Source organism: Echinops telfairi, unplaced genomic scaffold (genome assembly GCF_000313985.2).
Source record: "Echinops telfairi isolate 266 unplaced genomic scaffold, ASM31398v2 ScPeMD7_2291;HRSCAF=2852, whole genome shotgun sequence".
NCBI classification, from domain to species: Eukaryota; Metazoa; Chordata; class Mammalia; order Afrosoricida; family Tenrecidae; genus Echinops; species Echinops telfairi.
Genome location: NW_022106189.1, coordinates 21332920 through 21333767, shown reverse-complemented (window position 1 = coordinate 21333767; position 848 = coordinate 21332920).

Below are 848 nucleotides of genomic sequence, written 5' to 3'. Positions count from 1 at the left end.
AACCCAATGTGTGACCTCCACATTACCAGGCCTTCCTATAATAATCTCCTAGAATATACTGGGTCTGGGTCATTGTGGTTTGTTGTCATCGCATGGGCTCCGACTTGTGGTGCCGCACGCACAACAGAATGGAACGCTGCCTGTTCTCGTGCGGTTTGCTCCAGTTCATGGGCACAGCCATCGCGCCAGTCCCTCCCATTGAGGGCATCACAATTTTACAAAACATGCAGACTGGTGGGCATAAGATGGAAAGAGAAGGACAATCAGAATGCCCCCCAGAACTGAGGAGGGAAAGGCTTGGACTTGCTGCCTTAGGAAACATCATCAGGGCCGGCTGCAGGGCAGCTGCAGTGGGGGTTGGATCAGTGTTTCCCAAAGTGGGCAATACCGTGCCCTGGGGGGCACTGGAATGGTCCAGAAACCAAACCAAATTCACTGCCCTCCAGTCAATTCTGCCTCATGGTGGCCCTGTAGGACAGGGTAGAACGGCTAGAATGGACTCTGTGGGTTACCGAGACAGTTACCCTTTATGGGAGTAGAAAGCCTCATCGTTCTCCTGCGGAGTGGCTGGTGGTTTTGAACTGCTGCCCTCGAGGTTAGCAGCTCACTGTGCCACCGGGACTCCTGGAACAATCCGAGGAGGCTGCCGGAGCAGATACCTATACTTTATATTGGATGATAGGCTAGAGTACAGACGTTTTTCATTGCTAGGGTGGCACTGACTAATGTTTTTGTTTTTGTTGTCTGAAGGGGGAGTGGTAGGCCTAATAAGTTTAGGAGCCTATGGGTTAGAGTTTTCCCAAGCCTCCCATCTTCAACGGGACAGGAAAGAGCCCAGGAGTTGCCAA